This window comes from Erpetoichthys calabaricus, chromosome 16, assembly GCF_900747795.2.
Source record: "Erpetoichthys calabaricus chromosome 16, fErpCal1.3, whole genome shotgun sequence".
Lineage (NCBI taxonomy): Eukaryota > Metazoa > Chordata > Cladistia > Polypteriformes > Polypteridae > Erpetoichthys > Erpetoichthys calabaricus.
In genome coordinates this window covers 73,134,846-73,162,320 of record NC_041409.2, presented here as the reverse complement: position 1 = coordinate 73,162,320, position 27,475 = coordinate 73,134,846, and the positions used below count along the sequence as shown (strand labels likewise).

The 27,475-nt window shown below is 39.8% G+C and overlaps 1 protein-coding gene across 6 annotated transcripts in view; it reads left to right on the top strand.

Annotated features, from left to right (window-relative positions):
* The first annotated feature begins 7,546 nt into the window (after positions 1–7,546).
* The window catches only part of nin (ninein (GSK3B interacting protein)), a 92,424-nt gene continuing 72,495 nt past the window's right edge, over positions 7,547–27,475 (top strand). For 2 of the 6 annotated variants that reach the window (XM_028822062.2, XM_028822060.2), the window contains exon 1: positions 7,547–8,112. The gene's annotated coding sequence lies outside the window, so the exon portion shown is untranslated. Of the gene's footprint in view, positions 8,113–9,652; positions 9,794–27,475 lie in introns of those variants that run through there. The other 4 variants (XM_028822063.2, XM_028822064.2, XM_028822065.2 and 1 more) reach the window with 4 other exon arrangements.

Genomic DNA, 27,475 nt, shown 5'->3' with positions numbered 1-27,475 from the left:
TTAAAAAAAACAACATGGCATTTTTGGCTATTTTTCAATGAATTTTGACCATTTCCTTCATTCATCTGGCACCCTTTTTCCTGCATTTCATACTTGTATACAATCGCAAAGGGGGACTCCAACCCTCTGCCCCATTGTGATGGTATATACCCATTCTATCACACGGGACCCCCAACTCATCTCTGGTTTTGATGGTATGTGCCTAACCTTCTCGCTCTGAGACCCCCGTCCCCCTTTTCAGTGTGTCATTTTTGCCTATCTACATATTGGGCTTTTTTTTAAGCATATTCAATATTTTTAAGCTGTACTTGGGCTATAAATTATTTCTTAGGAACCTGGCAACCCTGATTCCCCCTGCTTCTCTTTTTACTACGAATCCTCTTGTTGCTTAGGCTCCCATCATTGTCTTGATCCATTCTTTGCTGAGTTCATTGAGGTGAGATGTGAACCCGAGGCCCTGGCAGCCCACCCAGTACATCACAGCCTACTAGTCGAGGGCCACTGCTGTCCGTGGGGACCATTCAACTGTCACAAAAGGCCCAGTGGAGAGCTCACCTAGCCCTACAGGTAAAGGTGAACATGAGACCCATGAAGTCACAAGGCCAAATAACACGCGAGTTTAGCAACCTGCTTTAAAAGATCTAACGCACACAATTCAGCCTTTTTATTCTATTAATGGATAAAGATGTGCCAAGAATAAACAAGTTAATTTTAATCTGATCAGAAGCCTCAAAGAGCCAGTAGAGAGGCTCTTACCAGAGCTACAGACAGCCGCTTAGTTTAATGAAATATCAGCTCAGGGGGACAATGGCAACTGAAAATGAGGAAAGCCGTCTGCCTGCCTTTACAGAAAGAGTGACTGGGTGCAAAAATAACATGACTTGGTCAGCTTCTACATGGAATTACACAATACAAGATATTGACCACAAATGTGAATTCTGTAAGAAATTATGCTGTTTATACAAATTTAGCAAACAATTTGTCATATTGAAAGACTTTAGCAAAAAAAAAAAAAAAAAGCATTTATTACCATTATGGCCAGCTTAGGGAATGGCTGATAGGCAGGTACCTTTTGGGGTGCCAATGTGACCATCCTTGGTTACTTAAGGTTTTTAAACAAAAATAACACCAGAAGAAAAAGAAAATGCTGCCACCGTAACAATGTGGCTCAATCGTTCTGTGAATATGGAGCTCCTTTGCTTGGGTCACATAGACAAGAAGTGACGCCTCCTTATAGGGAGGTTTGTGCTTTTATGGGACAGGAAGGGACGGAGTCAGTTGCCCTCACTGGACAGTTTCTCTGCACTATGAAGGTAGAGGGTGACAAGACAGTGACAGCGCCCCCTCTCAGTCTGGGGTGGTATCACATACCTGGGAGGAATGCGGAAGGTGACCCTCTGACGCATATGCGTGACACCATGTGATATTTATCCATCTGTTTCTAGAAGACCTTTATTCCAGCATCAGCCTTGTCTTATGTAACCCTGAGCTGGTCTAACCATGGATGGGTGCACTTTTTTTGAAACATATTTATCCCTGCACCACTGGGCTTCAGGCAGCAATTAGTCCTAGCCAGGGGTGCATGCATGATTACCCCGAAATGCTTACACGCAGCGGGCCATTTAAGGATTGAGAAACAACTTCACACGCACATCAGTTGGACACTGGAGAAAACCGAATCGCTGCCATGGTGCTCCTCTTATTGCGTACAGATGGATAGATGGTAATGGCTGAGAGTTAGTTAATATGCATGTTAGTATTTTAGTCATCCCTAGAGTGACATTCATAATTATTCTGCCACAGGGTGAGAACAGGCAGTGGAAAAGAACAGAGTGGAGTAAAAGATGTAATGTAATAACTAAAAAAAAAGTTGTGGTTGATGCCAAAAAGACACTCAAATGATCAAATGTGCTCCTCGCCCAAAGTGAATCCTTCGGATCTTAAGAGTTTGAAACTGAAAAGACAAACAGAAGCCCATTGAAACTTTTCTTTTTGAGATTATCAGCAAATTTAGATAAAGAAGGATGTATGGTGCTAGTTTAAGTAATGTTGTGCTGATGAAATCACGCGGCACGGCTTCTGGGAACAGAAAAAAATGGGAGGTGCGTATTAAAAATCAGGCTGGCACTGCGGGATTATCACAACATGACAGACCTTAAACAGAAATCTGTATGGAAGGTTGAAGGAAATCAAACATTTTTTGATTTGCTGGAGAAAAACAAAAAACACCATTAATAAAAAATGTAAGTTAGCCTAACACCATTTATTTCTATAACACAATTTCATACACAGGATGAGGCTCAAAGTGCTTGCATGATGTCAAAGAAATACTTGCAAGAAAAGAAAAAGTAAATTAGGTAAGAAAAATAATGAGTAAATAACAAAGATAAACCGATATTGCCTTACATAAAATATAGATATAATTAGTAGCAAGACAAAGTCCTTATATGTAGAATTGATTTTTAAGTCTCTAAAGATGGATCTGGTGATAAGGTCAGATGGCCAGGAGGACATAAAAAAAAATTCTGGTCAAACTGGAGAAAAAATCACAGCCAAAAGACTACTGAACTCCACTGTGCCCTCTAACCTAACATAAGTGTTTTTAAGTCCTTTTCAGAACATCTGGATCCTCTGCAGTTTGCCTCTCAGACACACACACAGGTATGGAGGACGCTCACATCTACATGCTCCACAGAGCCTACTCCCACTTAGACAAAGCCGGTACCACAGTCATCGTCATGTTCTTTGACTTTTCCAGTGCTTTAAACACCATTCTGCTTCATTGACTGAGGGAAAAGCTTAAGGCTTTGAATCTTGATGCTCCCACAGTCTCCTAGATCATGGAGTACCTGAACAACACAAAGCAGTTTGTGAGGCTGAGGGACTGCATGTCAAAATGGTGGTTTGTAATACCTCAGGGTACTGTCCTTTCCCCCTCCCTGTTTACCCTCTGTACAACAGACTTCCTGCACAATACCAGCGCTTGCCATCTACACACATTTTCAGATGACTCGTCCACCATAGGCTGCATTAATAATGGAGACAAGTCAGAGTACAGTAAAGTTGTGTAGGACTTTTCCTTGTAGTGCAGGGACAACAACCTGAACATCAGCAGTACAGAAGAGCTGGTGGTGGACTTCTGATGCCCCAAGAAGCCTCTGAGACCAGTCACTATTCAGGGGGAGGACGTGGAAGTGTGGGAGCGCTAAAAGTACCTGGGGGTTTACATAAACAGCAAACTGGACTGGCCTGACCACACAGTGGTGCTGGACTTGATAAGGAGACTCAGGTCTTTGATGTGTGCAGCAAGCTGATGGAAATGTTCTATCAGTCCATAGTAGCCAATGTGGTGTACTACACTCTGGTCTACTAGGGAAGCAACCCGAGCTCAAGAAAAGCACAATGTCTGAATAAACATATCCGAAAAGCCTGCTTATGGTATAGAGGGTCCGCGGCCAGGAAATTAGTGGCCAATTTTAAATAAATAATCACACCCCGAGAAAGTGCAGGCTATAATCAGGTCTGGGTGTGCATGAGTGCGTTTTGCTCCACGGTTAATTGGGAAAGTGGCTGACCACACCACATACACATGTGGGGCACCTCAGAAATGCCACGGAGGGAGTGCCTCCTCGCACCCATACCCAATTAGGCAGCAGAAGATGAAGGAGCCTGCATGGGACAAAAGGGAAGAATGAAAAGAAAGACAGATGGGGAAAAAAGAAGGTTAAAGGAAGGAGAGAAGAAGGCAGGAAGAGGAGGAAGTCCCTCGGGAGAGTGTGTGGCTGACGCTTGGGGTCTGAAGAAGACCATGTCCATTAGGCGATTTAGGAGTTGAAGAGACTGATGTGCTGCTTAGTTGGAACGACTCCTTTTAAGGCTGGGAGTTTCTCTCCAAGCACAGCACAGCAAATTGCTGTGTCCCTGAAAATGCACCAGAACAGGAGCCTTCGTTTCTCAAAAGAAAGTCTTCATGATTTTCTTGCCAGAGGGCTGTCATCGGAATTTCGGGCATTTCCACTGCATGCTTTGTTTTGTGCTTTCTGGCTCACAGTAATTGACCCATGTCTCATCTCTGGCGACAATCCACTCCAAAACACTCAGATCTTCTTCATAATGTTTCAGGAACTGGGTCATAACCTCCACATACTGTTACTTGTGCAGATTAGTAAGCTGTTTAAGTACCCATCTTACACAAACTTAACGATACCCCAAGTAATTTACTGGTCTCCAAATGTGTAGCAACAGCAGACAACTTAATCCATCAGTCTTCTCTGATGAAGGCATTCGCCAGGTCGATTTAGGCTTGTGTACACCTGTTGATGGTCAACCGGAGCGAGCTTCATCGGTTACATTTGTTCATCCCGCTTTAAACCTTTCTACTCATTCAGAAACATTTCCTGCAGTTTTCACTTCCATACTGAGCCAACATCCTTCAGTGAATTTCAGCAGGTTTCACTCCCTCTGCCCAAAGAAATCTCATTATGATGCATTGTTCATCAGTGGTGCAATCCCACTGCGGAGCATCCATGTTCATTTGACCTTGGCTTTAACTACATAGATAAACGGCAGAGCGCTGTGTTGTGTGTGTTCAAACTACCCATAAGCCATTGCAAACGTGCTGCATTGTGTCAGCTTCTATCCATTGTGGTTACTGCATAATTCAAAGTGTTTTTACTTTTTAATTTACACATGTATATATATACATATACATATACAGTCATATGAAAAAGTTTGGGAACCCCACTTAATTCTTTGGATTTTTGTTTATCATTGGCTGAGCTTTCAAAGTAGCAACTTCCTTGTAATATATGACATGCCTTATAGAAACAGTAGTATTTCAGCAGTGACATTACGTTCATTGGATTAACAGAAAATATGCAATATGCATCATAACAAAATTAGACAGGTGTATAAATTTGTGCACCCCAACAGAGATATTATATCAATACTTAGTTGAGCCTCCTTTTGCACATATAACAACCTCTAAACGCCTCCTATAGCCTTTGATGAGTGTCTGGATTCTGGATGAAGGTATTTTTGACCATTCTTCCATACAAAATCTCTCCAGTTCAGTTAAATTTGATGGCTGCCGAGCATGGACAGCCTGCTTCAAATCATCCCATAGATTTTCGATGATATTCAAGTCAGGAGACTGTGACGGCCATTCCAGAACATTGTACTTCTCCCTCTGCATGAATGCCTTTGTAGATTTCGATCTGTGTTTTGGGTCATAGTTTTGTTGGAATATCCAACCCCTGTGTAACTTCAACTTTGTGACTGATGCTTGAACATTATCCTGAAGAATTTGTTGATATTGGGTTGAATTCATCTGACCCTCGACTTTAACAAGGGCCCCAGTCCCTGCACTAGCCACACAGCCCCACAGCATCATGGAACCTCCACCAAATTTGACAGTAGGTAGTAGGTGTTTTTCTTGGAATGCAGTGTTCTTCTTCCGCCATGCAAAGCGCTTTTTGTTATGACCAAATAACTCAATTTGTGTCTCATCAGTCCAAAGCACTTTGCTCCAAAATGAATCTGGCTTGTCTGAATGAGCATTGCATACAACAAGCGACTTTGTTTGTGGCGTGAGTGCAGAAAGGGCTTCTTTCTCATCAACCTGCCATACAGATGTTCTTTGTGCAAATTGCGCTGAATTGTAGAACAATGTACAGATACATCATCTGCAGCAAGGTCTTTGGAGGTGATCTGTGGGTTGTCTGTAACCATTCTCACAATCCTGCACATATGCCGCTCCTGTATTTTCTGTATATCTTCAGGGAACAACTAATAGGTTACAACCTACAGATGTTCGGCAGCAATTAAAGTAAAGTAAGCCTTGCAATTTGAAGCAAACAATCTTCACAGGTGTCTCAATTACTGTTGATTACTTAAAACTCTCTGTCTGTCTTAATGCAGAGTTGGAACAGACTATTTTATTATACCCTCTGCAGTACTACTTGGACAATATTCCAATGATAATGGCAAGAAACTGGCAATTAACAAATGTGTAGGCCTTTCATTTAGAGAAACTGCAAAAAAAATCCAAGTGTCAGTGAGCACAGTGGTATCCTTCTCAATCCAAAGGCAAATTGGAAACTGGAAGAAACTATGATAGGAAGAGATCTGGCAGACCCAAAGTCATAACTCGATGAGAAGACAAGTTTCTGAGGGTCACCAGCTTGTGTGATCAAAGGCGCCTCACAGCACAAAAGCTTGAAGCACAACGCAACAGTACAGGTTGAAAATGCAAGTCTCATTTTCTACTATGAAGAAAAGACTTGGTGCTGCAGGTTTGACAGGTTGAGTAGCAGTAAGAAAAACATTTCTTAAAGGACAAAACAGGGCCTTGAAATACCAGCTATGGACTACTGCAGACTAGACAAAGACTAAGGGACCAATGAATCAAAATTTGAAATCCTTGGTTCATCACACAGGGTGTTTGTATGCTGTTGAGTAGGTGAAAGGTGACATCAACTGTCAAACATGGAGGAGGAAGTCTGATGGACTGGAGGCAGAGTTGGTGACTTGCACAGAGTGACTGGCATTCTGAACCACAGGGGTTACCAGAGTTTGTTGCTGTTAGATCAATAAAAGGGGGCTACTTTGATGAATCAAAAATTTGAATAAAATTCTGTACACTTAATGATTCCTTGACTTATTTTTTCTATTTGCCATTGTTTTTTGTTCTATGCCTTGATTTCATGAAATATTAAGATATTAAACTGCATGGATTTCCATAAACTCTGCAAAACGTGAGGTGTTCTAAAACTTTTGACTCAATGTGTGTATCTATCTGTTATAATGTAAGAAATCCTGCGACGAGACACGATTCTTACACTGCCGTATGCTACGGCTGGCGTCACTAGTATATATACAAACACACTATATACACACACTCCTAAATGTACAAAACAATCAGGTTGTGTCTCTCCACTGAGAGGTGGCTTAGTTCACTGATGCCAGAAAACAGGCCATCCATATATAATCAGATGTTGCCTTTGGGTATGAGTGATGGTGGACCCATAATGGGTACAAAACACAGGGATAGATAGATAGATAGATAGATAGATAGATAGATAGATAGATAGATAGATAGATAGATAGATAGATAGATAGATACTTGAGTCATGAACTTCATTAAGAGCAGACCTAGATGCCTCCCATTTACATTAACATGCAGTAGCTGCATCCTCAGTATGACCTCCATAAAATGAAACAATATTCCCGGGATTCGAACTATAAGATAATTGTGTACAATCCGTAAAATGTCCCTTTGAACTGCGTATACCCTGAAAGGCGCTATATTTTGTGACGACTGTTTAAAATGAGTTTATTGCTGTGAAATTATTGCAACTATTTGCAATGCCGCAGAACATGCCAAGCTGCCCCGTTGTGTAGACAATACCAATGTCGCAGCCAGGCAGTACTTGCAGACCGACATCACTAAGAAGGTGCGACCAACATACTTGAAGATCACGATCGCGCTCTCAATTATTTTACACATAGTGAAACTGAAATTGTCGCGAGTTGTTTTCTTTTTTTTTCCGGAGAACGGACGCGGTGACTAACTTTTCGGTCTGAATAGCAGTGAACACCACAGACCGCTGGTCGATCTCACTTGGACACTTCTGCCATTGCTCTCATTTCCTGGCCTTTACAAACTGAGAAGTTCTGTCCCAAGAAAGGCGGGGCCGAGTTTGTCAGGCCGTTTTCCGACAAAGCTTCGTGGGGGGACACATTTGAGGGGTCAGTCATCTGGACAGTGACGATGTGATTGCCCTACTCGACCCCCCCGCTGTTTCCTTTAACACGGATCTGGCACAAAAGCGGCTTCCCCAGCGGAGCGCTTGCTTCTCTCCCCCGTTGTTTAACTCATCTGAGCGCGACGAGCTCGGATTGGCCGTCCAGCGAAGCGGTGTCAGGCTCGCCCTCCTTTTCAAAATCATAACGAGCCGTATCCGAAGAATCGGGAGCAGAGAAATCAGCCCAGCGCGGTCTACGGAAGCCGGACCGGATAACTTGGCTGTTTTTCCCTTTCCGTTGCACGGGGGAACTTGTTCAACGAGAAGCCGGCGAGGGCGCATCTGAAGAGGTGGACGCGCGCTGCGGGTGAGTGCAGACAGACTCTGGGGCTTCGACTTGTGGGGGGCCACGCGCGGCTGTCTTGAAACGTAAACGGAGTTTTGGAGTTGGCGTGCTCCGCAGATGTGATTTCTGTATACCGGAGTGACAACTTCGGCTTTAACTTTTGCATTTGACTCACAGTGTGGGGAGTAAAAAAAGAAGAAGAAGAAGAGAGAAGTGGCGAATAAAAATGAGGCAAGAGAGCATGGGGTCCCACAAAGACGCATTGTTGTGCACAAGCGGCTCCGAGCGTCGCATTGTGCCACTCCGGCGGCTCGTTGTTGAGTTACACGGAGGTTAAGTTGCCTTGTCATACTTCGAAGCCTTTGAGGTTTTGGATTTCGGATAAGAAACAAAACAGTTTTAGTTGCAGTTTTTTTTTTTACTTCTGCGAGCTTTTTGTTTGTTTAGTGGTATGCTGACAGATTTTAGCGTCCGGAGGCACGACTGGTCGCATGAGACGCCTGGCCATGCTGCCTGTATGCTTGTCTGTTGAGCCCGGGGGCCTGGGCGGAGATGGGATGGCAGTTGGCAAGCGCTTCTGTCGCTTGTCATGACCCGTAATAAGCAACCAGGAGGACAGCTTTTCGGCGGAGGTGCAACGATGTAATAAGATTTCACGTTTGACTCCTCACAGGTTGTGTTTATTGTTAACAGCTGACTGCTTTCTAAAAAATACTACAGAAGTGCCGACGTCTGTTGATGTAGTGACACCCGAGCTAAACGTTGATTTTGTCGCAGCTCCGTTTAGAGTCGGCCGCGTGACTTGAAGGAAACGGCGCTACCAACCTCAATGCAAAAAGTATTGTGAATTGTGCAAAATGTCAAGTGTTGGCACAGCACCGCTAATGCTTAGCATCTCTGCTTTTAAATGCGAGTTATTTGTCGGAAATCCGCTGCAATGAGAAGCCCTCCATCAATCCACAGTAATCCTCTTACGGAGCTCATCCCGGCACACAACAAGACAACAATCTCGGACGGGATGCCAGTACGTCAGGGGGGCACATTGACGCAGAGATCGGGTTAAATTAGAGTGGCCATGCGTGAGAGCAGAGGGAACTTTCGAAAGACTCTAACTGGGGTTCAAGTGCAGTGAGGAAACTGCGTCATCGGTAAGAAATGAAATGTTTGAACGAAGCTGATCAGTATAACCAAAATGTAGCCTGCAGTACGTTACATGGAAAGCTTTTTTTTACTGCACTTTTGTTTGACTTTTTACAGTAATCTCTTACGACTTTTTGCTAAGCGTTCGATTAAAAAACTAGGGGGTATTGTATTTTATGTTTGTGTTCGGTGGGTGACTTAAGACTAACGTCCAGAGCGGATTTTGGAGATGAATTGTTAAATGGCAGCCTGCTTTGATTCCGTTTTTTCCTTTCCTCAGAGCTTCGCCGTCGCTGCTCGCCGCGCATTAGTATCGCGTGTGCGTACATAGGATGCATTCTGTAGCAAATGAACTGTCGGCTGGGCGGCTTTTACTGCGCAAGCGCGTGGCAGCAGGCTGAACTTGAGCTTGAGCTTGGCTCGTTGCTAAGCGCAGGGGATGCTTGCTCGCAGCCTGTTGATTTCGCTGGTGTCCGCACTTTGCGGGGAAGACTGTGTAGAGATCCTACTCGCACTCAGGCCATCGGAGAAGCACACAAGACCCCCGAGCTGCGCTGCAGAGGTACGACTATTAAATAAACATCCGTCAGTAGGTCCTGTGTACCCGATGCCCTTGTGCATTTTTCCCCTGCACTGCTTCTGAAAGTGACGATACGGTAGTCGGGTTTTCACGTTCCTGTTTTGCTTATTGTATCGGTCGAATTAACTTTTCAGCGTAGTTCATTTGGAGTATTTTTGTCCATTCACTCCCTTACGTAGGGACGTCCCTCATTGTTAGCTCATCTGTTTCACGCCATCATTTCATTCTCGCGTCTTCTCGTTCAGTCCTTGGGTTTGTGTGATGAGATGATGTCCAGGTGCTTCTGCTTCGTCACAGTGGTGTGTGTGGCTTGTCCATTTGTCGCATGCATATGGGGCCAGATTTTATTTTCAGACTAGATCCGTTGGACAGACCTTGGAAACAGTTTTAAAAACTTCTCTCTCAGTAAATCTCATTTCATTGACTTATCCTTTGGTCTGTGCTCATTTATTATTGTGATAATTAAGTCACTCATTTCTTCATACAGTAATCCATCCATCCATCCATCCATTTTCCAACCCGCTGAATCCGAACACAGGGTCACGGGGGTCTGCTGGAGCCAATCCCAGCCAACACAGGGCACAAGGCAGGAACCAATCCCGGGCAGGGTGCCAACCCACCGTACATACAGTAATCGATTGTCTTTTTTTTTTTTCAGAAATTAATCTATTGTTCGCTTCTAAAACAATCACAACTTTGATCTTTGTAACTTTGGTTTTAATAAATGTGCCGATTGTTTTGAGAGGAGGCATAGTGAACACTTTGAGTACTGAGAAAGGCGCTATATAAATGTAATGAATTATTATTATATGTGTGTTGATTCAGTTTCAGATCTTTGGGTGCCTGAGCCTGTTACGACACAAACCAGGAAACAGCCCTGCTGTCTTAAAAATATTGGTTTTACTAATGCTATCTTATGGTTCTTAATTGGGTTGGGTGGTTTCTTGTAGAACTATTTGATGGGTATGTTGGGAAGGTATCGCTCTAAAGAATCACTCTGGCCTCTTTATTTTTAAGAGTGTCGCTGATGTGTCATTACGTGATGGGCCACAAATATTTGACACTATGCTCACACCTACATATACACTGTGCCCAGTCACACTGGAATCGTTGTTAAAGCTTCACTTCACATTTTTTGCGCTATGAAAGGTACACCTGTAAATAAATCCTAGGGGTGATACACAAGTTCTACACAGATAGCAGCCAGGACTGGGATTCAAATCAGTGCACCACTTTGCCACCCTGAAAGTCAACATTTTTAACCAATTGTAGAGTTTGTATAGCAGATGGCATTACTGCTAGACAACTTGTTATTTGGCTCCCATTCTGCTTGATGTGTGCAGTTTATTCTCCTGGTGTTCACGTGGATTTCCTCAAAGTCTAAAATGTTCTGTGATGATGACTGGAGACTTGAAATTGAACTGGCTTTTTGTCTAAATGTTGGTTATACCTTCTGTACATTGTTACTGGTTAATGGTTCTGCTCCTGCTCTTCATTGTACTGCAGAAAGCAAGTAGTAATTCATTTGTACTTTCGTTTCTGATTTTTGCCAGTGACAGAGTATCTTGTTACAAAATACAAGTGTTTAAAGTAAGATTCATGGTCAAAGACTAGCTCCCTGCAGCAGAGCTGAGATTTAATGCAGGAAGTAGGCTGTACTGGAGGTACCACACATATGAGGGTCCATTGCTGTGATGCTTTTTGCTGGTGTATTACGATGTTACATCAGTTTAATTGTAACTGGGGTCTCTTTACATTGGCTGTGTTTGTGAGCTGTGCCCACTGAGCCATGCGGATTCAAATTTGGATGCTTGCTTCATGTGAAGTGTAGAAAGTAAGTCTCTTAACCAGTTGCTCTAAATAAGAACTCTGTCAGCTTAGGTGGCTAATTGGGATTTTCTTCACAATGACATTTTTTTTTTCTTCCTCCTGTAGCAGGCTTATTACACATATTGTTGTAGTTAATGTTTTTCCTTAACTAACATTGTCTTATATGTAGATATTTTTATCTTGAATGTCAATAATTTGGGAGTCATTTTTGTGTGTAATTGGTCAAGTAAAGTTGATGTGAAATGCTGCACTCCAAAGAGAAAAGAAATTAACCTGATAATTCAATGAGGATCATCATGTCACACTGATACCACCCCTACTGTGCCAAGCAGGTGCCCAGATTAACTCTTCATTTTCTTGATGTTCTCAACACCAAGGCACCAGCTGCCGTTACTGACCTGTGTCTCCCTTCAGGGTTTAATGTCTAAGCAGCGTCATGGCAGATATAAAAGTGGAGGTGTTAAGCTTGCAAAGTAATAACAATAATCTTCTTGCAGTTAAAGATTATGGTAAGAATGGGCAATGTCGCTGTCTGTGCTCTGATTGGCCAGGGATGCTTGTTAGGAGGCTGTCTCCAAACTAGAATTGCCATTCTTGACCTACTTCACATTCGGTCAAGAGTATGTCTAGACCAGGAGTCCTTCTGCTGTGCTGCCATATGTTGCTCTGAACCTGTCAAACATCACGGGAGCTTTGTCTTGAAGAAAGGAAAAAAAGTACAATGAGCATTGTATGAGATTCTTTGTTTTCAATATATACTGTATGTATTTTTCCCTTGAAAGTTGAATTAGTGGGAGTTGTAAACAAAGCATTTGGTTACTTGATATTTTTATGCAAAATATATATATATATATATATATATATATACTAGCAAAATACCCGCGCTTCGCAGCGGAGAAGTAGTGTGTTAAAGAGGTTATGTAAACATATATATACATAAACATATATACTTATATATACATATCTACATATACACATATATACATATATATATACATATACACATCCGAATATATATACATATATCAACATATATATATACACATACATATACACACATACATACATACACACACATATATATATATATATATATACACATACAGACACATATATATACATATACATATTTACATATGTACATATATATACACATATATACATATCTACATACATACACATATATCTATCTATCTATCTATCTATCTATCTACATATATATATATATATATATATCTATCTATCTATCTATCTATATATCTCTATCTATCTATCTTGTCTATCTATCTATCTATCTATCTATATATATATATATATATATATATATATATATATATATATATATATATATATATATATATATATATATATATATATATATATATATATATAAATAGTTATATATATATATATCTATCTATTTATATATATATATATATATATATATATACATATATATCTCTATCTATCTATATATATATATATATATATATATATATATACATCCCCGTGCTTTGCAGCGGCGAAGTACTGCTTTTAAATTTTTATTAAGAAGAAAACCTTTTTAAATTGAGTGAAAATATACCAATAAAAATTTGTTAAGGATCTGTTTTTTTGTGAAGCTGACTTCACACAGCCTCTCCGCTGTTTTATAAACGAACGTCATATAAGGTCTTCCTTTTTCGTTGCTTTGCCAACGGAAGCAGCCTTTTTATTTAATCCTGTTTTTACGATTGTTCTGTTTGTATATCACATTGTCAGTTCAGCACTCCGGTTGTAATATGAGGAAGCCGTGCAAGCTTACTGTTGAGAATGCAACGTATAGTTGTACAGGAGAAAAGCAATCTTGCCTCAAATCAATGGCAACCTTTTGTAGGTCTATGAACTTAATTTAAACTTTAGGTTTACACGGTTCTTTGTTTCCGAAGTACCTGCACTCATGAATATGTCTGTATGCGTCAGTCGCTTCATATGTTCACGTGAGCCGCTCTGTTGTGTGATGTTGCGATGTCCACGGCTTTATTTAATGTTAGCTAAGACCTGGCACTTAAACGTTTCTTGCTACAGCAATTTTAACTCCGTTACAAAGTGATCCAAAGTCTCGTTTATACCTCGTGTCTTCTCATTAAACTTGTAAGTCGCGAATATGGTATTGCAAACGTCAGCGGGAGCATTTCTATAAACTTAATTTAAACTTACGGTTTACACCGTGCTTTGTTTCCGCAGTAGCTGCACTTATGAATATGCTTGTATGCGTCACTCGCTCGCTTCTTATTGTTTCGCTGCCTTCTCAATTGTGTAATGAATGTTTTCTTCAGCGCTCTTTGGGGCTCTTCCTTGTTTTGTACGTACTGCGTTCACAGTCAGTTCACGTGATTACGTGGGGATCTGTTTTTTTGTGAAGCTGACTTCACACAGCCTCTCCGCTGTTTTATAAACGAACATCATATAAGGTCTTCGTTTTTCGTTGCTTTGCCAACGGAAGCAGCCTTTTTATTTAATCCTGTTTTTACGATTGTTCTGTTTGTATATCACATTGTCAGTTCAGCACTCCGGTTGTAATATGAGCAAGCTGTGCAAGCTTACTGTTGAGAATGCAACGTATAGTTGTACAGGAGAAAAGCAATCTTGCCTCAAATCAATGGCAACCTTTTGTAGGTCTATGAACTTAATTTAAACTTACGGTTTACACCGTGCTTTGTTTCCGCAGTAGCTGCACTTATGAATATGCTTGTATGCGTCACTCGCTCGCTTCTTATTGTTTCGCTGCCTTCTCAATTGTGTAATGAATGTTTTCTTCAGCGCTCTTTGGGGCTCTTCCTTGTTTTGTACGTACTGCGTTCACAGTCAGTTCACGTGATTACGTGGGTGGCGTGATGACGCGATACGCAACTCCGCCTCCCACGGCCATGGAGGTGCACTCTATTACAGTATATGGACAAAAAAGAGGTCCCAGTTATGATCATTACGCGTAGAATTTCGAAATGAAACCTGCCTAACTTTTGTAAGTAAGCTGTAAGGAATGAGCCTGCCAAATTTCAGCCTTCCACCTACACGGGAAGTTGGAGAATTAGTGATGAGTGAGTCAGTCAGTCAGTGAGTGAGTGAGTCAGTGAGGGCTTTGTCTTTTATTAGTATAGATATATATATATATATACAGGTGTATATATATATATATATATATATATATATATATATATATATATATATATATATATATATATATATATATTTATTTTAACTCGGTTAATAACAGCTTTTAATATGGTTCATTGCACAACAGTAAGACTGAATCTCTCCGGTTCTTAGTTGAGTTTTTTTTTTTTGTTTTGGCATTAAATAACAGTCAAGTAAAATTTGCCTTTCTGCACAAAAATTTGAAGGAAACAACAAAAGGCAGCAATGCGAGCTTTGTAGAGCAGTATACTGGGGGTTTGTGAAGGTTTAATTGCTTCTTGGATAATATGTGAGAGATCTGAAGAGAGAAAGACAGAGTGAGTAAAACTGAGAAATACTAGCGGAGCGAGCCCTTCAGGAATCCTATGACATGTGCACTTTCTCCTCCCTTCCTTCATTGGCTTGTGGTGATACGCAATGACGGACTTTTCAAGGGAATGGCAAGCTGATAAGGATGTTCTGGTCAAGTTTTTTAAGGCCAATCACGAATTTCATGTTATTTGATTGGTTGTTCTTTATCCCTGTCAAAAACATTTTACACTAATCTCCTGCATAAACAGAAAAGTAGAAATCTTATGTCCTCTATTAAAGTGTATTTTTTAATTAAACTATAGGGTACATGTGTCATCTGTTCATTTTTTATTAAAAAAATGAAAATTCTGTTGGCTTACTGTTCAATGACCATAAAATACTAAAATAAAAGAGTTTCCTTAAAATACATACTTTAACTAATAAAATGTATACAAAAACATTTACCCATAATACATATGGCATACAAGAAAATAAAATGCTTCTCATAATTACAGGCGTCATATTTTTTATTTTTTTTCTGTAATGTACCTACCTGAAACAAAATTTTATTAAAAACAGTAGTTTTCACCCTTTCTCTAACAACAATACATATTTTCACACAGTTAATTGATATTGGCAATTAAATGCTGCTAACATTTAAATAAACATGAACTTATTAATCATTTTAAATCATTAATTGAACTACAGTTTTTTACTTTTAAAATCTATATTTATACAGGTGTGTGTTTTTCTTCAGTATATTAACTAGACATTTGTTATTCCTAAAGTGTAATTATAAAATTTGGATTACCATTTTAAATATGTAGTACTTTTTTCTTACCAAAACTTTTCTTGCCATTTGTGTAGTTGCACAGGACGACTTCTCCGATTACGTTTTTTTTTCCAGTTTATTATTCCACTTTCTTTGTTTACACTGAACGAAGTTTGCTGCAAAGGAAAAAAAAAAAAAGATGTCCACTGGCTCAACTACCATAATACGATGCATAAAGGAGCACTGCAACTAAATTACAGTAAAGCTTAGAAAAGCAGGGGCTGAAAACATTGTTTTTTTATGATTGGCCTTTTTACTGATCACAGATCAAGCCTTTATTTAGTTTAAATTGTTCGATTTCGAACAGTCTGTACATCCCTTGAAAACCTTTTCTTTAAACTTGGGTGTTGCTTTCATCACCAAGTGTTATAGCTGCTTTGACAAGGTGTGAAATACAGGGGTCCTGAGGGTGTCCTAGACCACTAATCAACTCTTTGGCCCCCTGCAAGCTCCAGTATTATGGTTGGTCCTGAAAATAAGATTTTAAAAAGTTTTAGCGTTAAATCACTCAGTCCTGGGTTAGTGAGAAATTAGTTTCAAATAAAAATTTTAGGAGTTTGTTACAGTGTAGTTTTTATTTTTGCCCACTTCATCTTTGAGATGATGTACTTGTGCCCTCCTTACATAACTGACTAGATCTGCAGCACTGGCCCAAGATAGGACAGTGTTCATGACCTTTCATTTTGCCCAACTCTGCTCCAAAATGAATAAAAGATAGCAAAGTTCTCTTCTCATACATTTTGGAATTATTTTTCAAATATTCAAACAGAAAAATGACAATTTTCCCAACAATATAAGCGAGTATCATCATTGGGACAATGAGTGATTTGGCAGCTTCTGTTCTGTCACATACACAAACACACACACCTGCGTTGATCAGGAAAACAGGCTGGTCTGCAGGATGCTGGTCAGAAGCATGAGGTGGTCTGGCCTTTCTTTTCATATTGCATATCTGTGTATGATGTGATTAGTTTAAAATATTCATATCATAATTAATAGAATTATTTACAGCCAATTATATACTCCACACTACCAGACTAAGATGTAAGTGTTTCACTAAAAATGGAGAACTAACAGGATCCCACCTCAGTTACACTGGATATTTCATACACTGACTTTCAGGTGTAAATTATAGACCATAAGTAAAATGATATTCTGTGCATCGTCATTGAGAATTCTCCGGTTCCTTCCTGCCAATTCCATACTTACTCAGTAATGTGTTGTCATGCTTTGACCGTCTCCCAGGTGTACCGTTGGTTTTGATTTGATAACTTTGTGATTATTCCAGATATTTATCTAGTTTTATGTTCATGCTTTTGTGACAGGTGTAGAAAAGCCTGGCTGTTGTATGTTTAAGAGAGTTCACCTAACGCACTACTTCTAGTAAACATTGTGTCGCTCTTCTCAAGGCCTTTTAGCATTGTTTGGTCTGTGTCCTGCACATCCTGATCAGCATCTTTGGAGTCCTGGCCACACACTGGACTTTGACATGTATACCCTAGCTGCTTGTTACAGTTGTTTGACTGACTTAGAAGACGGCAGGTTACTGTTCAAAGGTATTACTGTTTCTGTTGAGGCCCAGAGGTATCCTACACCATACCACACCACTCATACTGACACTACTGTGCTGAATCTGCTGAAGGTCCTGAAGTCAAACCCATTTTGAAGACTCTTGTTTGTATGCAACTTTCAAAAATTGTATGTTCTGAATCCCAGTTTGTGTAGCTCTGTTTCTGGTTCTGTGTGAACTTTACATTCCTCTGACTGGGCCCACTTGATGTGCTTTTTCAGGCAGTTTTGCTACACTCCCTGTATTTACTAATTTTTATGAAACACAAATGCCCTTAAGGAAGCGCTTGTCATGAGGAATATTTCAGTGGTGATCCTCAACCTGAGGCCCAGAATTCTTACTGCTTTCCAGAAGTCATTAACACTCCCCATATCAGGTAATACCTTTCATAATAATTTTTCAAAGCACTTATCTGTTGTTGTGCCTTTCACGAAATTTCTTTGGGATCTGAATTTATGATGGCCCCCAAATGATACTCTGTTGCCCTTCTGGTATGATAATGGGCAAGACAAAAGCTTGGGGGCGGGTGGATGTTTGTCAGTAGCATTGTCTGCGAGGCTGGGGGAGGGGGAATGAATAGCGGACTCCTCTCCTTCTTTGCTTGGGGTTGTCGAGGATTGGGGGCCGCGTTCTCAAATGATGCATGCTTTTTAGTCCTTTTGTGTGTTTTTGAATGCAACTTGTTATAATAACTACCCCCCCACTCCATTCAGATTACTCAATAGACACCTGCCATCTGATGGTTCTTTGATGACCACCAATTTCATTATGCATAGGTCTTTAAGGGCAACCCACCCCCAATCCCCCCGCACTCCTACCCATCCTGTTAGTGCTTTCTCTCTAGACGTCACAGATGTGTTTACCCAGAGTCCTTGAATTGCAGCTGCTCAGGGTAATTCAAGTTGCATGGTGGGTGCTTCGTGGAGAGCCTGTAAAGTTGTGCTATTGGCGAATCCTTTTTACCATCGATGAAATTATTTGATAAGATTTCACCTTCTCTGCACTTCCTTGGGGCAGAGGTTCCAAAGGCAGATGCTCGAGTTCACCCCTCCGCTGCACATATGCTGCATAAACCACTCTCATCTCTATTAATTAACCTACCAAATGATTGTTATATTATTTATGTCCTTGGCCTGGAGGACAGTGAAGATCTTCGTTTCGATTGGTCGTCGATTTCTTGTTACCTTGCTGATGGCCAACTAAGCTTTTTGTTCTTTAAACACTTTTCATTCTAATCAAATAGCATTAGAGGGATGTGCAAATGCGATACGTTTTGTTGTTGATCTGATATCTGCCAATACTTGACAAAAGCTATGTGCCTTCAAAATTCTTCAGATGTCATTTTGCAAAATTTTATTCCTTAGATAGGTAGTGATTAAATGTACCAATCGCTTTTCAATTACTTTGATTTTACCAGTTTAAAGGAAAACCTGTGTCTTCACTTCTGATACTACTAGGATCAGACACTGAAGCTTTATCATCTCGTGTCCTAAGAACTGTCTGTTACCAATCATTATGATTAGCTCTAATAACAGCTTATAGGTTGTGTTTCTTTCTTTCTATAATTTCCTTTTAATGTAAATGCAAAGACTTTAGCCATTGTGAGAGTTTTTTTATGGCTTCACATTTCTGATACAGGCACAGTCTGCTGATGCTCTTAGAATCGGTGAACTGAAAAGCCTTTGGTCATTGACACAGGTTCACTTAATACAATTTTTCCTTGTCCTGGTGACTCATACTTTGAAATTAATTCATTTCAGGAGGCTGTTTGAACTCTGAATTATTCAAAGTCCGAATCTGTTTTCCCCATTAGAAATAATGAAAAATGAATTAATCCATTCCTAGACCCTAAACGATAACCCATATACTGTATATATTACCAAACACACCAAAAATGAAGAGGAAAAAAAAGCACTGAAAACACACAAGTGTAACGCAAAAGATGGTTTCATAGCAAGAGTGAAAGACAACTTTGCCGTACAACAGGTATCATTTACGGTTGCTACATAAACACGCTCTGTTGCTTCTAACTCCTGATCAAATTTCTCTCAAATTTAGCATTCACTCCCTGGAATGTTTGATATTATAATAATGTTGGTACAAGATACCACTGTAAAGAATATTTTGTGAAATAAAATAGGTCACTACGATAGCTCCCCAACATAACCTCCCACCCCTACCTTTTTAATTTCATTTTATCACAATGTACAGTGATTCTTTTTTTTTTTTTTTTTTTTTTTACTTTTTGACATTTTGTCCCCGTGTGTGTGCTTTTATTTTCTTCACCCAATTCTTTTATCTTTCTTTTACATTCAGTTTTCATTTGCCAGTAGAGAGAGCTGAACGTGGCACAGTGGCAGATTTCTGGGCCCATATGTTAACTTCCTCTTGAAACTTACGTCACTTACTGTGGCTGTCCTATGTGTGCATTTTCCTGGCTTTTCATCCCCACATTTCACAGATCTCTCTCTGGGTTATGTTTCCCCTTTTTGTATCTTTTTTTGTATTAATTCTTATTATTGTACATGGGTTCACTTTACTCATTTAAGTGAGGAGCTAAAAGCCAGCAGTGGCACACACTAGAAGATGGATTGTTGAGACTGAAAATGAGATGATCACTTACATAATCTGAGGATCAGCATATGGTACTTGAGAGATGTATTAAGGGTAGCTGCTATTCCAGGTCTTGGGGAAGGATGGTTGGATGCAGGTGACCTAAGGTAGCGGCTGTTTGCAGGGACGGATTAACTGTTTTGGCCACCTTCTTAATCAGCCTGCCTCTTGGAGAGGCGATTACCTCCATGAGTCTCTTCTAGTCCATTCATGGCCTTGCATGTTTGCTTAATAACACTTTGTCTTTTTTGGATGCCTGGAGGCTTGGTCTAGTAAGTCCTGCCCTTCCTGAGAGTTCCTAGCTGATAATTCTGTGTCACATTGTTCCGTGCTCAACTGTCAGTAACAGTTTCAGGAGAATTAGAATAGAATTGTTGGTAATGGGGTGGAGTTAAACTTTAACAGACACATAGAATGTACATTTGATGAGAAAGGCAGAGATCTTCAAGAGAAGTGTAACGCAGTAAATGTAAGTCCTCAGAGTGGGAATAAGACAGCAGGCAGCTTAGTTGAAGAGTTTAGGTGGACTAGCCACTTTTGCAGGTAAATGTTCTCAATTACTGTATTTGACATCATAATCTGGTCATCTGTGTCTGTTTTAAATCACAAGCTTTAGACAATACATTAAGGTGAACCGTAGGGAAATAGGAAATATTAGGTCAAGTCTGATTTTCTTATGTTATATTTCTTAGACGAGCTTTACTGGTGGCACTTTCCATAAAAAGTGCTGCATTAGGCCGTGTTTTAACTAGTCTGAGTGGTTGCTTGGGCTGCAGGTCTTCATTGCAGCCTCTTTCTTAAAAAATATAAAAGTATATTTTGCAATAGAAGCCAATAGTGACTAGTGACTTGCAATGGTAAACAATGTGAAAAATGCTCATAGGAAAAAAAGAATCTCCCGTTACTCATGTTATATAATCTGCATGTCAGTTATCTAGTTGTATGCATAAAATGTGCAAAACATATGCTTTTTTGCTAAAATATTGTTATACTAGTCATTAAGCCCATTACAATAACGGGCGCTAGAACAGTAGTGCATAAACATTAGTAGGAGCAGTCTATATTAAATGGCAAGGGACTTTGACCTCATTCTTTTTGTTGGTCGTATTTTTCTTTCTTTCAGCCTTTCTTTTGTTGATGTTTACTTGCTGAGCTGACTGTTCTTCGTGGGCTGCCGCCGTATATTGTGTGTCTTTAATTTTCTGTGACAGTAATACTGTCTTGTACATCCACTGGCTTGTATGTCCGTAATATACCTCTAATTTTCTCTGGCGGTAATACAGGCGTGTGCGTCGGTAATATGCCTTTAATTTCCTCTGACAGTAATACTGGCTTGTATGTGGCTGTAATATGAGTCACTGTATTGTGTACCTTTAATTTCCTCTCGCAGTAATACTGGTTTGTATTTCCGTAAAACGCCTCTAACTTTCTCTGACAGTAATATCGCGCATCGCACCATGCCCCGCGCATGCGCACTTAACCAGAAGACACCCACACACACGGACACCTGGACGCACACAGGGATTTTATTAAAGAGGATAGTTATGTCTGCCGATTGTTACAGAAGTTCTGAACAGGAAAGTGAAACTTCATGGAAGCCATTTTGTTAATTTAAGACCCACCTCTCCCCCTCATTTATTGGTCAAGTCCTGTCTTCAATTCTAAAAGCCAATCCCATGAGGCTTTAGTTTCATGTTTATGATGTGTGCTGATTAATCCAGACTTGACAGTTTAACTGTTTTATTGTCTGACATTGCACTATATTAGCTGAAAGATGATGATGATGTTGCTGCTCCTGCTTGAACAGTTGGGTGTTTGATAATTACTTCTTTTGAGCTTTTCACAGTCATGTAATTGCATTTGATAGACAGAGCATTGACTGAGATGGCTTTAAAATCCATGTGACTCATACACTAACCTAGTTAAATGTTTCAGCCTCTGATTCTTACACCCAATCCACATCATGGTTAAGAAGGTAAGGTGTACTCGGCATTTATGAAGATGTTACTTAAGGAAATATGAGCAGTTTTTCAATTTTTGGTTTATCAACTTGGAGAACTGAGGAGACCATTTTCAACTAGGAAGCCAACCTTATGGAGCAGGCATTTTATGGAAGAATTTTCCCATTCAGTGAAGTTGTTTGCAAGCCTTGATTTAAGATATTGGGATTGCTTTGGCTCTAGGGAGCTGCACACAGCTGGTCTACTGAGGCATAGGGTGTAAACAAGGCATCTTTAACTCTGAGGAATGCAACCTAATTCAGATCAGTGTTGGTCATTTATGGTATAAATAAGATTCTTTTCTTGAATGTATCAGAATGGAAATACTAGTGTATAGCTACAGGTAAGCTGGAAGTTTGCCTTCAAATTTGGCTCCTATTAATGAGGTTTAATGGAGAAAGTCCCCCAATGTGGCCTTTTAAAAAAAACAATCATGCATCATACAGGTAAATTATACCAAACACAGAAACAAACAATACACTGTACATTCCTCTCCAAAATGGAAAAAAAACATTTTTAATTTGAAAAATAAATTTAGCATTTAATCTTTCATGAGTTGTTTGTTTCAAGTGGAGTAAGCACAGATTTTACAGAGGTACTAGAGGTGTAAAGATGGGATGGTGTACAAAATCAGGAATTCAATTATATAAATAAACAGAAGTGTGGAAGATCAGCGGGTGTGTATCAGACAGTTGTTTGAGACAATAAAGGGCGAGGTGAACAGTCAGTCATTCATTGAGCCAAGTTTAATGAGTAGGTTTAGCTTTAGCAGTGTTTATTAGTTTGGTACCTGTCAGTCCTTGTGATGGGACACAAACAGATAGATCCCTTTGCTTTTGTGTAATAAGTGAAATGTGCCATGATAATTTTCAAGAAGTCTTTGGCTCTGATGATGTTGATATGATTAATAAAACAATCTGCAAAAAGTGCTTTGTTTTTGCTTAAATAAATTTAAAAGGCCAGTTTCTACAAGAAACACAGTAAATAAGAGGGAGAAATAATAGCTTCCATTTACGAGTCATCTCTAAAATATGAAAATTATGTTTTATTACCTGAGGCGAAGAACGTAGGTTAAAGCTGGAAGGGGAGGATGTGTGTAATGTGGCTTTACATTTGGATCCACTTCTGGCTTTGCTCAAATTTCAGTTGACAATGTAATGAGAATATCTTCTTCTGTTTTATTTGCATCCCTCACTAATTGAATGCTATGTGATCTCTTGTTTCTCTGCTTCACAGTACATATTTTGAACATTCTCAATAAAAAAAGACTTAGACACCCCTTTACTTAAAATTAAAAAAAAAAAAAAGTACACTTTCAAAAGCATTTAGACAATTTCACTTAAGTGTTAATACATAGTTTTGATTTTAATGGATGACCTGAAAACATTTACTGTATAACTAAAAGGGTAAATATGTCATTTTCAAAAGTTTGGGCACCTTACTATGTTAGTAGTTTGTAAAATCCCATTTGGCAAAAATTGCTGCTTCCAAATGCAACAAACCACCTCAGGTTCCCAGATTAGGACCCGAGTGCAGCCGTGCAACAGGTGACATCTCACAGTGTGAGTTTTTTTTTTTTTTACAGTAGCTGGAGTGCCAATCCTGCCACCAACTCCCATGTTTTCCCTGCAAGTCGGAAAACCTTGCAGTGCTGGATTCAGATTAACGTCATACCCAGGACGGAGCAACTGCAGGTTAAGGGCCTTGTTCAAGGGCCCAACGGAGTAGAGTCACTGCCAATTGCCAGTGCAGATCCCTAACTTCCGAGCCACCACTCCACCTGTTGTAGAAGCCATCCTTCTCTTGTGTTTTTTTTTTTTTTTCCAGCTTCTAGGTTGCCTGTCTGACATTCTACTTGAGGATTTCATGATGTGTAGTAGTATCCATCCTTCCCTGTATTCATACAGTCCTCCACTAGGTACCACACAACCCTAAAGTATAACAGATCCTGTACAGTGGTGTGAAAAACTATTTGCCCCCTTCCTGATTTCTTATTCTGTTGCATGTTTGTCACACAAAATGTTTCTGATCATCAAACACATTTAACCATTAGTCAAATATAACACAAGTAAACACAAAATGCAGTTTTTAAATGATGGTTTTTATTATTTAGGGAGAAAAAAAATCCAAACCTACATGGCCCTGTGTGAAAAAGTAATTGCCCCCTTGTTAAAAAATAACCTAAATGTGGTGTATCACACCTGAGTTCAATTTCCGTAGCCACCCCCAGGCCTGATTACTGCCACACCTGTTTCAATCAAGAAATCACTTAAATAGGAGCTGCCTGACACAGAGAAGTAGACCAAAAGCACCTCAAAAGATAGACATCATTCCAAGATCCAAAGAAATTCAGGAACAAATGAGAACAGAAGTAATTGAGATCTATCAGTCTGGTAAAGGTTATAAAGCCATTTCTAAAGCTTTGGGACTCCAGCGAACCACAGTGAGAGCCATTATCCACAAATGGCAAAAACATGGAACAGTGGTGAACCTTCCCAGGAGTGGCCGGCCGACCAAAATTACCCCAAGAGCGCAGAGACGACTCATCTGAGAGGTCACAAAAGACCCCAGGACAACGTCTAAAGAACTGCAGGCCTCACTTGCCTCAATTAAGGTCAGTGTTCACGACTCCACCATAAGAAAGAGACTGGGCAAAAATGGCCTGCATGGCAGATTTCCAAGACGCAAACCACTGTTAAGCAAAAAGAACATTAGGGCTCGTCTCAATTTTGCTAAGAAACATCTCAATGATTGCCAAGACTTTTGGGAAAATACCTTGTGGACTGATGAGACAAAAGTTGAACTTTTTGGAAGGCAAATGTCCCGTTACATCTGGCGTAAAAGGAACACAGCATTTCAGAAAAAGAACATCATACCAACAGTAAAATATGGTGGTGGTAGTGTGATAGTCTGGGGTTGTTTTGCTGCTTCAGGACCTGGAAGGCTTGCTGTGATAGATGGAACCATGAATTCTACTGTCTACCAAAAAATCCTGAAGGAGAATGTCCGGCCATTTGTTCGTCAACTCAAGCTGAAGCGATCTTGGGTGCTGCAACAGGACAATGACCCAAAACACACCAGCAAATCCACCTCTGAATGGCTGAAGAAAAACAAAATGAAGACTTTGGAGTGGCCTAGTCAAAGTCCTGACCTGAATCCAATTGAGATGCTATGGCATGACCTTAAAAAGGCGGTTCATGCTAGAAAACCCTCAAATAAAGCTGAATTACAACAATTTTGCAAAGATGAGTGGGCCAAAATTCCTCCAGAGCGCTGTAACAGACTCATTGCAAGTTATCGCAAACGCTTGATTGCAGTTATTGCTGCTAAGGGTTGCCCAACCAGTTATTAGGTTCAGGGGGCAATTACTTTTTCACACAGGGCCATGTAGGTTTGGATTTTTTTTTCTCCCTAAATAATAAAAACCACCATTTACAAACTGCATTTTGTGTTTACTTGTGTTATATTTGACTAATGGTTAAATGTGTTTGATGATCAGAAACATTTTGTGTGACAAACATGCAAAAGAATAAGAAATCAGGAAGGGGGCAAATAGTTTTTCACACCACTGTATATAACTGTTAGGTGTTTTTTACTTCCAGTGTAATTCATATTTCAACAAACCTTGTTGTTGTTGTGGCAAAACAGTTAGATATTAACTTCATCTGTTGACAGCACTTGGCTCCAAAATGTCTGTCTTATACAGTTGCTTTCTGTGATGAGATGGCAGGTGAAGTTTCCTTCTGATGGCTGTTCAATGAAGACCATCACCACTCATTTCTCAGGTAAACCTGCCTGCAGGTCCCTTGAAGTCCAATGAGGGGTTGCTTTGCTTTGCCTTGCCTTTCTCTACAGTATACAAGCACTTCTATCTTTTAAGTTTTCTTGATCTTCTAGCTCTTGACTTGATCTCCACGGTTCCATCTTAACTGAAATTTCTTAATGACATTTCAGACTATGGACGTTGCTATCTGGAAGTGTTTTGATATCTTTTTATTGTCTTCCCCTGCTTTGCAGGCATCAGATTGTATTATTTTCAAATCCTTAGTCAGTTACTTAGAGGAGCTGCTGGTTGTTGATTGTTGCACAATATTTGAAGAGTCAAAGAATTTATTAGACTCTGGAACTGACATCGCTTGACAATTCCTAATAACAGCTCTTGACTAGATTAACCCCAATGAGTTCTGCCAGACTGATAACCAAACACATTCTGAGAGCTTACAACTGAAAGGGTGTCCAAACCTTTGCAAATGCCACATTTACTCCTATTTTTTCAGTTCATCAGATAAATCGTAACTGTACATTAACATTTTCATAAAAATGCCATTGTTTAAGTTTTTTGTGGTCAAAATTGCATTTACAGTACTGTTTTGTTTTTTTTTTTTTACATTTTTTATATATTTCAAAGTCAACAAAGCATGTAATTTGTCCAGGGTGTCCAAACCTTTGCACAAAACTAAAATAAGTTAAGCTTTGCCCTCTATTTGTTGGAGACTTTCCAGTTTTAAAGTCCTTACCATTGCTTTTTCCTCTGAGACGTCTGTTTTTCTACACATAATCATTCTCCACTGTAAAGACTTCACAGTGCTTTCTCAAATGCCAGCTATGTGACTCTTCCCACACACACCCTTATCAGACTCTTAGTTACGCCTTCAGTGGCCTCTTCTTTAACAGATGTTTTTATCAGAAAGTCAGTGGAGCCACCATGGGCCCCAAGTTAGGCCCTCACTATGGAGACCGCTTTGTTGCCTGTGAGTAAGGAGTGTTTTCTTTTTCACCTATCTGAGCTTTGAACCTGATTTGTACAAGCAAAGTTTCGATGGTGGTGTTGGTGCCTCCGTTTGTTTCCTGTTTACTTCTTTAAAGTAAGGAAGGAGAGTTTCAGTTTGTGTGAAATAGTCTATTGAGACTTGGTGCTCAATAAAAGAGTTAACTTTATAGTTAAAGTTACTAGGGACCTTTTTATACTGAAATGGTGTGGACTACTCTAAGTCTAACCATGTCCTCCTCATAGGCTTGCTGGAATACACTTTATACTTTAGGGTAAATAAAACATTTTCATTAAAAAAAAAAATAATTGCAGATATCTTCAATACAGAGCTCACAAATACATTACTTTACAACTCTGTTCCCCTACTTTGGCAAACTAGTTCCAGTTTTGCACAAGATTTTTACGCCTTTAGGGGACTCATTCTTTAGACTGATGACAATGTTGCATTTGTTTTGCAGCTATATAGACAGAACTGTAGTTACTCTGTAGCATGGTGGTTTATAATAAACAATTTGTTGGCAAATTGATAGAGCAGTGATTGAAGCTGTAGAATCTGTGTACGGTCACACAGAGCCAGTGC